We start from the raw sequence: 13097 nt of genomic DNA, 5'->3' as shown, positions 1-13097 counted from the left end.
GGACAAGCTCCGAAAAGGCTTCTATGAGCTACACATTTCCTAGGACCCACAGGTTGGATACATACAGGGAACTTGGTAGCAGGACAGGTACCCATCTCGCTGAATAGCTGGAGAGTAGGGCAGCTTCCTCAGCTCACTGCCCAAACATACGCTCTTTTCTAGACAACTCCATTCCTTTGAAGAACTATGTCTCAAGTAGTGATGGCTCAATCCGAGGTTCCCTTTCTAGGTCTTCCAGAACTCTGTTGGAAAGCTTTCAAAGACCCTCCCTTCCTAGCCAAGTGGGAAAAAGACCTACAAACCACATTTACCACCCCACAGAAGGAACGCATACTCTTCTTTCCGCATAAATCGTCACTTTACAGCAAATATTAGGACATTTCGTATAAGTTGACCACACGCTGGTATCGCAGCCCAGCCGTTTTGGCCAAAATATTTCCCAATCAATTTGACCGTTGCAAGCAACACGCTGGCACTATTCTCCACATTTTTTGGGAGTGCCCCTAACTTTCTGGAAACCTGTCCACAGACTCATCCACAAACTCACAGACATTTCCTTAACCAATGACCCTGCTCCTGTGCTCCATAACCTCACTCCCATGTCAAGAAAGTGATACCACAAATCTCTCCTCAAACACCTTCTCAACGCTGCTAGAGCCTGCATCCCAAGCCAATGGAAGCAACAATCTTCTCCCACTGTGGCCTAATGGTACGCAAGGATTAATGACATTGAATGAATAGAAGAGCTCACAGCCACGGTCCGGGATAAATCCGAGGAACATAAGACCAGGTGGTTTTATTGGACCCAGTTCCGCTTCTCAGAGGAATACCTCGACGAGACATAGTCAGGCCATGATGAATGGCAGAGGCTCATGCTCCAAATCATGGCCTTCAGATGGCCTGGAGAGCTGAGGATGGTCCTTGCTCTCTAGGTGGACTTCTACCCCCTCTACTTTACCATCACATACCCTCCATTCCCCCCCCCCATTTCCCTTTACTACATTTCCCTCCCCCACTCTCTCTTCTTTTCTTTCATCTCCTTTACTCACTCTCCCTCATTTAACGCAAAAAAATTTTTTAGTATGTTTCGACCCCAGCTGGTCACCTTGCGGTACTCTTCCCTATGCACGGATACCCAAATTCTTCATGGATACCAGGGCTAATCACTAGAGTATTGTAAGTCATCAATTGCCCTGTCAAGGCAAAGCCCTAGTCTTATACCACCTAGGTATCTAAGTATCGTGTATACTTACAGAGCTCTATCTGTTTTATTAGCTGGAGTTTTTTTATCTTTTGTTCAAATACCACTACCTGGTGTTCATATGTAGGCTACCTTGTTCCCACAAAATATTCTGTGAAGTTATCATTTCATTGTATGTTGCATACCACTAAATAAAAAATAAAATAAAAATTAAAAAAATGATAATTTCTCCAACTTGGAAAATATGTTGTTGAAAACAGAGAACTTTAAAATCAGGGATTATAAGAAAAATTTCCTAGGCCCAACAGGAAAGTGGGCCACAAAAACACATTCTAGTAATAGTGGTGGGTCCACTAACAATTATCAATAGTTCTGAACTAATTGTGTCTTAAACTGTCTCCACTGGGAGGAATCCACTGTGTGGTTATTTTGTCATCACCAGTAACCCAGTATTAGTAATAGTCCATGCACAAACACCACATCCCAGTCCAGCTATATCACCTCAAATTCTCCAATGGAATTAAAAAAAAACAGCTGTAGATGAGAGGGCTTAACTAAGTCAGGATACCAAGAGCCACAGTTGATGAGGCAAAAGATGAGCTCCAACCTTCACACTGAAGTTCTTGGATGGGTAACTCAGTATCAGGCTTGCCAACCTACAGCTTCATACTAGATTGACAGCATAGTAGTTTAACTGCCTCAATAAATGCAAATGACCATTCTGTTAGCAAACAAACAGTACTTGCTATTCACTAAGCTGCAGTAAGCACAATGATATCTCAGCCTGGCCACCTTGACACCCTCTGAGTTCAGGTCCACTACAGGCATGACAGCACAGAACAAACACAGGCAGACTCAGTCTATCACAGACAGAAGGATCAATCTACTTGAACTCCACTAGCAGAATGTGTCAGTGTGGTGATGAGGAATGGAGAAGCAGACTTTCCCTTTTTCAATGTGGCGTCAAGGCAAGGACACAGTGTGGACAACAGCTTAGTAAAGAAGATCCAGATCCACATCCAGATTGTGTGAAGTCAAATAAAAAATTGCAAACATGCAGCCTTTTTGATACAAAGGGACTACCCTGACCAACCAGAACTGCTCTGATCTGTCATGGTATCTCTCTCTGGTATCTAAAGTGCAGCAGGGACCCGGGTGTAGACGGGTGTATTTTCTTTCTCCACTGTGGGTGGCGCTCAACTCAAGTAGCAGTTGCAGGGGGAGAGGAAGTCAAGAGGAGCATGGTTCCTCTATGGTTTTCTGGGTCACAGGGGAAGTTATCTGATTGAATGCTGCCACCCCATGTGACTCTAGCACATAGACAGAACCTATTTAAGGCCCTGGCTCCCAGGCTTGGAGGGCAGTTTGCATGTGTGTAGTGTAAGGACAGGTCACCCATCTGATAGGGAGTGATTAGGGGCAGGAAGAGGTTCCATATGAGCAGAGAAAGGATGGGGACAAGCCATCCTACCTGAAGACCTCCCCATTTGGGTCTAGACCAGCCAGGCGGCATTCCGCTCCTCAAGACAGACACTGTTGACACATTGCTGGTGCTTGCCATGAATGCTCCCAGTCGGGTGCCTTCCCATCAGGTTTGTTGTTAATTACTGGATTCTACATTAATATAAGTTCTGTTTTCTGTACCAGAATCTGTGTAATTACTGCTATTGCACCACACTGCACCTCCCAACAAGGGGGGTAAAAAGGATGTAGGGTGTTAGCTCACTGTTTAATTTTTTCTGAAAAGGTGCACTAACATTTTAAGGATGTGTGATGTTATTTTTGGTTTACTGCTATAATGTCCTATTGGAGGCACTATGTGGTTTGCTTTGTATGCCAAGCTATTTTCAACTGTGCAGAACACCAAACAAAAGAAAGTAGATCATTTCATATTTCCTGAACTAATGCTATGTACACACGATAGGATTTTCCGACATCAAAACCGTTGATCTTTTTCCGAAGGATGTTGGCTCAAACTTGTCTTGCATACACACAGTCACACAAATATCAGAAATTCCGAACGTACAGAACGCGGTGACGTACAACACATACGACGTGCCGAGGAAAATGAAGTTCAATAGCCAGTGCAGCTCTTCTGCTTGATTCCAAGCATGCGTGGATTTTGTGTGTCGGAATTGTGTACACGCGCTCGGAATTTCCAAGTCTTGTTGTCGGAAAATTTGAGAACCTGCTTTCAAACATTTGTTGGAGGAAATTTCTATCGTGTGTAGGGCAAATTAGTCTTCGGACTACTCATGATTTCCAGCACCTCCCCCAATGCCCCTACAGTTGCTTTACTGAATACCCACAGGTGAAGAAAAGGAAATAAAATATGCAAATGTTAAGGTTTGATGATGTCTTGTAATCCTACTGCTCAAGGCAATGTCCCTGGATCTATCATCACTGGATTGAGCTCTAATAACAAAAGGCTGACAAGGAAATATCAAGTTAATAACTCCATAGTGGCTGATAGAATCTAGTGGAGATTCTAAGTCAGTAAAAACAGTGACTGAAAACAAGGTGGTAGCGTTATCAGCAAGATACAGTAGATACACCCAAAATAGCATGTTGAAGCTATAAGGGGCCTTTGTGGAATATACTGTATATAAAGGGTGGAGATGTTTTGGCAGAAGCACATGATATGAATATAAATCTTTTTATTGCTCTTGTGCAGACAAGTACATATTACAATTTAGTAAAGCCTAAAAACAGAGAGGACAACAGCTAATGGGTGGAGACGATATAGAAATTTAGAACAAGCAGAAAGATTTTTTGGCAGGGAGAGTGTCTTTACCAGAAAAGTTACCCAGACAAGTGAGTAGAATGATGATAATAAAGCCTGAGGACCCCAAACTGAGTGGGGATGAGGGAGAGGTCACAATGAACACCCTGCTATCCCCTTTCGCCAGAGTTTGCAAGCAACAAAGTGTTTTTGATGTCAATCTGCAGTCTGTGCTGCAGAGAGGGAGACACACAAACCAGGTTAAAAACCTGTACACCAGCTCAACTTAAGAAGTTTCTGAATGTTAGAAAAAACAAATACTTACCTACCTGCTGCAGCATTGGTCCTATGATGCAGCTGTCCATTGCCAGCTCTAAGCCCAAGAACTGAGGGATCATGAGCAGAGAGCGGTGACTGTTAGTCACCGCTCTCTGCTCTGCCCCTCCACTGACTGGCAGGAGAAGGGTGAAAGTTGCTGTTCTGGCTCTTAGCGGCACACTGAGAAGCTTAGCCAGCTGCCTGTAAGGCATCTGGCTGAATCCCAACATTATTGTCTTAAGTAGCTTTGGCCATACTTCTCTTTTAAGGACTCACCCGGGAACAAGCGAGTTATCATAAATTCCATAGAAAATGGCAGTACCAGCCTGCCCCAGTGTCCCTGATCACTGCTCCAGTGTAGTCATAATAAACAATGCAGCCAGCTCTATCACTTGTCCCATACAGCACAATACACCGTATCAATGTCCTGATCACTGCCATAGCAGCGTCCTGATCACCGCCATACCCCATACCAGTACCATGATCACCGCCATTTGCCATACCAGCATCCTGATCACCATCATACGCCATATCAGCACCCTGATCATTCCCAAATGCCATACTAGTGCCCTGATCAACACCATGCTCCATACTAGTGCCCTGATCCCACTATACACCATACCAGTGCTCTGATCACCACCATACACCATATTAGCCCCCTGATCACCGCCATACCCAATATCAGCATTCTGATCACCCCATATGCCATACTAGCATCCTGATCACCACCATACCCTATACTTTACGTTCTGACCATCCCCTATGCTATAACAGCATCCTGATCATTGCCATACCCCATACCAGCATCCTGACCACCGCCATACCCCATACCAGTGTCCCGATGACCCCATAGGCCATACCAGTATCCTGATCACCAACATACCCCATACCAGAATCCTGATAACCACCATTACCCATACCAGCATCCTGATCACTGCTATATCAGCGGCCTGATCACCGCCATACTAGCAACCTGATCGCCACCATACCAGCTTCCTGATCACCGCCATATCTAATACCTAAATCCTGATCGCTTCCATACCCAATAAATAAATACAAGCATATATAATTTATTAAAACCATAAAAGCACACTTACATATGGGAATGCAAAGGGCTGCAAAACAGCTGTCATGCACGGACTCCAGGGCTGTCAGAGGGGGTAGGCAGCGTCTGCAGGTGGAAAAAACATGAGTAAGTTTCTTGTTTAGAGATAACACAAATTCTTCTGAAGTTCTAAGTAAAAAAAAAAAATTATATATTTTCATGAACCTAGATGCAAACCAGCTCTACAGGTTGAAAACACCTGCCATGCATACCATCATTTTCATGTAAAGGTAAGCAACATTCTGCCAAGATCATGCAATGGAATCTCTATGGCATGAAGTGGAAAATCAACAACTAAGTCACACTCCCACAGTAACCACACTTTAACCAAATCATTATAAAGGCAGAAAGCTTCCATGAAGTTGTATTGTGGTTTAAGGCTGAACTATATGTGCTCAGCCTGCCCTAAGCAGGAGTGTCTATTTAAACGTAAAGCTGCTAGACTGTAATCAGCATGAGCCTGATCAATAGTTCAGCTTTCTTGAGTCTCACCTAAGTTCTGGTAATTGTTTGATTCTGCCTGCTGCTTGGTAGTGCTCTGGTAATAGCATAGGAGGCTGAAATGTTAAGAGGCTGCAATATTAAGCGTTAATATTATTGACTATCGATTAACTATTAATTATCAAGAGTAACCTTGGGAAGTTAAGCCTTGTACACACGATCAGATTTTCTGAGGGGAAATGTATGATGACAGGCTTTTGGTGGAAAATCTGACCGTTTGTATACTCCATCAGACAATTGTCAGATTTTCCGCGGACAAATTTTGGATGGCAGGTTTTAACATTTTCCGTGAACAAATGTCTGTTGTCGGATTTTTCCGAGCGTGTGTACACAAGTCCGTCAGACAAAAGTCCAAAGTACAAACACGCATGCTCCGAAGCAAGGATGAGCCAGAAACATTCTTGACGTGGCAAATTATGAAATCTCCAAATGCAGCACATATTCTCTTCTTTAATGGGATAATAATGAAGCTGCTATGCTGGTGATACTGATGGAGTTATTGCAAACAAATTTTCAAAGGCTTTTTTTTTCTAGTGACATCAAGAATAATATTATGCTTTTTTTTTTATTTGGGCAAGTTACAACAACACCATTATCCCGTAGTTTTTAAGATCAAAGATACAACTATGTTGGTGTCCCTTCTTAATTTTACATTGTATTTTTTTAAATGTAACTGCCTACTCCCAAACTGCCATTTGAAGTAAAACACATAACCAATTATTATTCTCTAAAAAAAAATTATTGTGCATTAAAAAAAAGAAAACAAATCAAATTAGACATGCTATCTGCCAATAGAACGTAACCAAAAATTGTATTCTATGCATCCAAAAATATAGAAAATATTCCAAATCAAATCATTATTATTCAACCAAAATAAATAAAAGCCTCATGCATGTGTCCTGCTTCTTAATACAGGGTTGGTGAAAGCAGGGGTCCATCATCCGGAGATAATTCCGAAAATCATCTGTATTATTCTCCTGGAGCTCTCGCAGCAATGGTATATGACATAATTGGTCACGATTATTAAAGCAACCAATTTTTAGTTCATGAACTCCTCCTCCTCCTGTTCCTGGTTTGGACTTGGGTCAAAGCAATAACTCAAAGGCCAATAATAAATAACACATTATCTCCTCCAATTCCGCAACATGTCTGGTTGACGAACGGCTGTTCAGAAACAAATTGAAAAGCACGAAATGAAAATCGCAAACTGAAAAGCGCAAAATCAAAAGCAAGAATCAACACTCACCAAACTTCTACTAACGAAATTGGCAAAAGGAGTCCAAAGGGTGATGCTAAAGAGCTGAAAAACCACATATTACATCAGTGTTTGTTGGCCAACAATTCCTTGCCTTTTGTATGCAAGACAAGTGTGGGCCAACACCCTTTGGACAAAATTCCAGTTTTGTTAGCCAACAATCCGATCGTGTGTATGAGCCCTTAGTCAGTCAGGGGAGGAATGTAGTTGTATGTCTGTCTGTATGTATATCTTTTAGGCCTGCTGACCAAAGAGGGCAACCATGTGATTGGAATGAGGTTTGGGTTTGAGGCCTAGAATGCTTAGCAAGGGGATTATAGCCACATGGAGGAACATCAGCCTAAATAGGGTACCAGAGAATCTGTGCAAAAGCTTCGTCCTTGGCTGAAGTACAGTATGAGTTGGAAGCTGAACCACCCAGTGTCTTGCAACCAGGAGCTGATTTCACAGAATTCCGTCTTAAAGGCTCTCTATCGGTAAAAGGATGTAAGTACTTTTCATCCCTCCTTGTTTGCTCTGAAAAGTGACTGACATCTATTCACATTGTTTCCCTGCTGCTGAGGACTAGACCCTGAGGTGCAATACTAGCCCTCCCTGCCTGTGAGGTTCCTTTTATGCCTTTGGGGGTCAAGTAGGGAGTCACATACAGCCACATACAAAACACCTTTAAATCCATTTATATTTGTTTTTGAATTTAGCTAGTATAATTACCACAAATGTTAGGCCATATGGGTTTCCTGTAATCCCATGCACAAGGAACGAATGGCTTCTGTCAGAGCGACAGCCGTACACATGTTTCTATTAAATGATCGATATTTGGCTCCTGTGTACGGCCCTTAAGAATGGTTGAGCAGTGCTCAGCCCGAACGGGTTTTGTCTGGGAAACAGAATGGGAAACCCATGTACCGTTGCTGGAGCTCAGCACTGTATATTGTATGTCGCTAATGCGATATCCAGTTTATATAGTGCTAACAGCAGGTACATTTCTTAGTAATGCAAATAGTTCATTTGGGCCATCTTGGTCCAAATAAACTATTTAAAGTTACATGAAACCTGGAGTTAGGGTTTAAATGGAGTGCTGGTTGTAATTTTAAACAAGGTTTTGCCAGTCTTCAGGTGGGTTTACCAAGTTTAGGGCTTGGTTCACATATATGAGAATTGGAAGCGATTTTAACCGCATTCAGTTTGCACAACATGTAAATCTGACGGGCCTTCAATGGATGGGCAGCCGGGGTGTCATTTTAAAAAGGGACCTGTGAGATTTTTGGGTTTGGTTCAGATATGATTTCAGCAGGGGCGGACTGACCATTTCGGCCACTCAGGCACTGCCCGAGGGCCCCATGCCACTAAGGGGCCCCATCAGGGTTGCCAGCCTCAATAAAACCAGGGAAAGTATGTAAAAATCTTTTCTTTTTTTTTTTAATCCCAAGATTATATCTGCCCTGCCTCTCCGGTAACTTTTCAGTGTGTGCATATGTGTGTTCTGTGTATGTATACTATGTGTATATTATGTGTCTGTGTGTGTATACTGTGTGTGTGTGTGTGTGTGTGTGTGTGTGTGTGTGTGTGTGTGTGTGTGTGTGTGTGGCCCCATAATCTTCTATTGCCTGGGGGCCCCATAATCTCCTATTGCCTGGGGGCCCCATAATGTCCTATTGCCTAGGGGCCCCATAATCTTCTCCTATTGCCTGGGGTCCCCATAATCTTCTCCTATTGCCCGGGGTCCCATAATCTCCTATTGCCCGGGGGCCCAATGAGTTATCAGTCTGATTTCAGGTAAAAATTCACACCCAAATCGCACCTGTGTTTAGGGCCTAAGATTTAGAATATGCCTAGAGAGGGGAAGTGAGCAAAGAAATGGCTTTATCAGCTTTCTTCTGCTCCTTTTATTACTCAGTCATTAGACTGGAGCTGACAGGTGACACAGCTGTGTCCCCCAACTGTAATAGAGAAAGGGGTGAAACCCTTTTGGCTTTGTAGATTAACCAACAATGTATGAAACAAAACGTGACAGCAGAGTTGAGTTTGAGTTTAATCATTTTTTATAAGTAAGTAGGTAAAGAACTTGAATCCTCAGAAACTGATTTCCAGATTAAAGGAAAACAGTTTATACAGCATGACCCAATTTGCTTAAATTAAAGTAAACATTTGATCCTAACCCCTGAAGACAGTCAACTCCCCAGATCAACATGCTACAATTTATTACCAATCATATCAGTTACTAGTTATGTTTTGTGCATTTAGATATGCATTTCCTCATTCTGAAGTCTATTGATCCACAGCTAGTTCATCAATATAAAAGTAAATAACAATTTTATCATGCAGAGTTTAAAGCAATATTAAACCCAAATTCAAATATGTATTGTATTGCAGCTTACCAATTCTTAGATGTGATGGCTGCATTTGTTTTCTTTTTTAGGCTTTCTTTCTTCTATTTCACCCTGGTGATCTGGCAAGTAAGGTCCCTTTCACACGGGACGGATCAGTAATGATCCGCCCCGTGATGATCCGCTTGCTCAGCGGGGATCGCTCTGTTGTCCCCGCTGAGCCGGCGGATAACAGGGCGGTCCCGGCACACTGTGCAGGGACCGCCCTGTGAGCTCTCCGCTCTCCTCTATGGAGGATCGGATGAGCATGGACCGTCTGTCCGTGTTCATCCGATCCACTCTGCAGACGGATAGAAAAATAGGATTTTCCCCAGTCTGCAGAATCGGACAATAGCGGAGGCCGACAATATCGGGTGTCTGCGGATGTTCATCCGCAGACACCCACTATCCCATAGGGATGCATGTATGTCCGTATTTCATCCGCAAACGGATGGATGAAATACGGACATACGGTCCGCATGTGTGAAAGGGGCCTAAGTCTGTTGCTTTTCAAAGGAACTAGTTCTCTTGCAGATGTATCAGTTACAGATTACCACTGACATGGGCTGCTTACAATGATCAGCATTTATGTAAAAACCATTATCCCAAAAGGATTTTTTTTTTGCTGTAACTACTTAACCACTTCCGCCTGCCGCACACCGATGTACGTCAGCAGAATGGCACGGACAGGCAAATGGGCGCACAGGTACGTCCCTTTAAATTTTCCGCCGTGCCATCGTGTGCACGTCAGTCGGGACCTCTAATCGCGGGTCCCTCGGACTCGATTGCCAGGGGGATACCTGCGATCGTCTCACGGGGAGGAAGAACGTGGAGATGCTAACATAAAAAGCATCTCCCCATTCTGCCTAGTGACAGTGTCACTGATCTCTGCTCCCTGTGATTGGAGCAGAGATCAGTGACCTGTAAAACACAGCCACGCCCCCCACAGTTAGCAACACGCCCCTAGGACACACTTAACCCTTCACTGCCAGTGTCATTTACACAGGAATCAGTGCATTTGTATAGCACTGATTGCTGTATAAATGACAATGGTCCCAAAAATCTGTCAAAAATGTCCGATGTGTCCGCCATAATGTCACAGTCACAATAAAAAAAATATTTAAAAAAAAATCGCTGATCGCCACCATTACTAGTAAAAAGGAAAAAAATAAATAAATAAATGTAAATGCTATAACTTTTGCGCAAACAAATCAAGGGATTTTTTTTTTACCAAAAATATGTCTTATAAATGTATCGGCCTAAACTGAGGAAAAACTATTTATTTATTTTTATACATTTTTGGGGGATATATATTATTATAGCAAAAAAAAATTCGTTTTTTTCAAAATTGTCGCTTTTTTTTGTTTATAGAGCAAAAAATAAAAACCCCAGGGGTGATCAAATACCACCAAAAGAAAGCTCTATTAGTGGGAAAAAAAGGACGTCAATTTTGTTTGGGAGTCATGTCACACGACCGTGTAATTGTCAGTTAAAGCAACGCAGTGCCGAATCGCAAAAAGTGGTCTGGTCTGAAAGTGGTTAATAAGTATTAACTGGAGCTTGGCTTCAATTTGCTAGTGTATTTAAATATTCTAGTATATCTAACACTCCCCTCCTGATTTACAATGCTACTGTCCACAGGTGCCCCCTGTGCTCCTTCATCCAGAGTGAAGCACCTCTCTGCCAAGGGAACAGACTTTTTTTTAAGCCCAGTGTGCATGGAACCTAATAGAGGAGGTGTGTTACTGGCTAGATAACCAGGTTAAAAAGCCTAAAAAAGAAACAATGCAGTCACCTACTGTTTGGCGCAAATTTCCTACGCATGCTCGGAAACAATTTGACGCCTGCTCGAAAGCATTGAACTTCAGTTTCTCGGCTCGTCATAGTGTTGTACGTCACCGCATTTTTGACGGTCGAAAGTTCAGAGAACTTGTGTGACGGTTTGTATGCAAGCCAAGCTTGAGCAGAACTCTGATCGTGTGTATGCAGAATTAGAGTGGACAACTTTCAAATACATTTTCTATATGGTTGCTGCAGTACCAAAATGATTGGTGCATACACCAAACACCACTTATCTGGGCACATACTGCCCCAAAGTGATAGTAACCACAGTTTCTACTTTAAGCAACAGCTCCAGGCAGAATACCTTTTACTCTGAAAACCTGAAGAAGGGGGACCTATAAAAAAAAAAAAATCTTCTTGGATACTAACCTTCAATAAAACCTGGTACCATACATCTGACAGTATTCCTGACTCACCTTTGTGGAACTTTGTCATTTTTTAAGCTTTGCAAATGTAACAGGACATTCTTCCTCCCCTGACAACCAATATAATAAGGGTAGGTACTACCTTTCGCTCACTACCAAATGAAGAGCCGGTCACATTCACCTGTTATGTGAATTATATGCAGTTAAAAGCACAAATTCACATATATGTGAACCCAGCCTAAGGGTTGTCTTCCTTCTACTGACCACCAATGTAGAGGACATTCTTCTTCCCACTGACCACCAATGTAAAGGGCATTCTTCCCCCCACTGACTGAAAAATAATGAAGCAGTCTTCCAGCACACACCAATGTATGAAGGGTGCTTCTCCCACTGACCACCAATGTAAGATGCTTTCTATCTCCCACTGACCATTAATGTAAGGGCCATTCTTCCTCCCACTTACCACTAGTGTAAGGGGCATTTTTCCTTCCATTGACCAACAAGGTAAGTGGTATTTTTTCTCCCACTGACAACCAGTGAAGGGACATTCTTCCTCCTACTAACTACCAATGGTACTCCAAAGGGTCAGTCCACCCATGTGTAAAACCTATGTTTTTTGCAACTTACAAATTGACCTGTGTTTTCATCAGGACCCATATCAAAAGATACTTTTATCAGGTTCTGATGGCAAAATACTGTAGCTACACCAAAATTCTAATTTCTTACAAAATTCTACAGCCATTAGTATCACTTTACCTTGTCATATTATTTGTTGGAGGGCAACATGGTTTAATATCAAATTTTATGGAATTTCACTTCCTGGTTGATACAGGCAGATGGCCCCAAGTTGGAATGTAACCAATTGCACATCAGAGCTTTGTATAATAAAAGCTTAGCTCCTGACCAGTAGGTGTGATAAAATTTAAATCCTTGATTAACACTCTGCAAACACTATTCAAAGAGGGCCTTGACTGCCAAGATAATTGATGAAGGTGGGTTAGAAAGATCAAAGGCTTTGAAGATTGACTCGGGATACAGAGACATGATACATGGACAATGCTTCCCCTAGAGACAAATACAGCAGGACAGATAGTAATATAATATATTGAGGAGGACTGCCCCATAAATAGAGTGATTCGTCAAAAGTCTAGATGGGATGGCAATGGGGTTGGGTCTGGATAGTGTATGATTGAAGTATAAAAGGGCTGAAAGTGTCAGAGAGCTGTATCTCTACTATTTTTGAGCCTCATGGCTTTCTCTCTATCATCTTGAGCCCTGCCGAGGAGACCGTGCGATAAGTATGTTTAATGTTCTTGTATTATATATTCTATTGTTATATGCTTTGTAATATCTTTCTTTAGTATTTTCATGTTAGCGTTTTCCAATTTTCTTAGGAAATAAATGTTTTATTAAGCACTGTGC

The 13097-nt window shown here is 42.3% G+C and overlaps 1 protein-coding gene across 1 annotated transcript in view; it reads right to left on the bottom strand.

Annotated features, from left to right (window-relative positions):
• RASGRP1 (RAS guanyl releasing protein 1) overlaps positions 1-5415 on the bottom strand; it is a 144777-nt gene extending 139362 nt beyond the window's left edge. Inside the window, exon 1 of the mRNA XM_077464754.1 lies at positions 5339-5415. The gene's annotated coding sequence lies outside the window, so the exon portion shown is untranslated. The remainder of the gene's footprint in view (positions 1-5338) is intronic.
• Positions 5416-13097: the final 7682 nt, after the last annotated feature.

Source organism: Lithobates pipiens, unplaced genomic scaffold, assembly GCF_037356315.1.
Source record: "Lithobates pipiens isolate NorthernLeopardFrog02 unplaced genomic scaffold, aLitPip1_a1.2 Scaffold_30, whole genome shotgun sequence".
Classification (NCBI taxonomy): domain Eukaryota; kingdom Metazoa; phylum Chordata; class Amphibia; order Anura; family Ranidae; genus Lithobates; species Lithobates pipiens.
This window is presented reverse-complemented; position numbering and strand designations above follow the sequence as displayed.